Below are 363 nucleotides of genomic sequence, written 5' to 3'. Positions count from 1 at the left end.
TATATTTATTTTGATTTGTTTCTGTCTAAGCAGCTGATTAAGAACTTCGAATTTCACTATTTTAGTTGGCAACGCCGTTGATAGTTACGATCGGATTACAGCATACCAATTTTCGAATTTTCGGAACGGAGCTACGAATTCGTAACTACGAACTTTCGGATTACAGCATAGGGGTGATAATTTCCCAAAATATGCGATGAGCCAATAATATACTTGGGGTGTTTTCAGCTCGCTTATTTTTAATATGCCATTAATTTTTCAATTGTCTATTACAGCGTGGGATTTTTTCAGTTTCATCGAGTTTTTTCGATATGTACATATGTATGTATGAATTTGCCTGATATGATTCGATTTAAAATGAAT

The sequence above is a fragment of the Rhagoletis zephyria genome, unplaced genomic scaffold (assembly GCF_001687245.7).
Source record: "Rhagoletis zephyria isolate East Lansing unplaced genomic scaffold, Rhagoletis_zephyria_1.1 Rzeph_scaffold_03129, whole genome shotgun sequence".
NCBI classification, from domain to species: Eukaryota; Metazoa; Arthropoda; class Insecta; order Diptera; family Tephritidae; genus Rhagoletis; species Rhagoletis zephyria.
The sequence above is the reverse complement of the archived record's forward strand: the minus strand, read 5'-3'. Positions refer to the sequence as shown.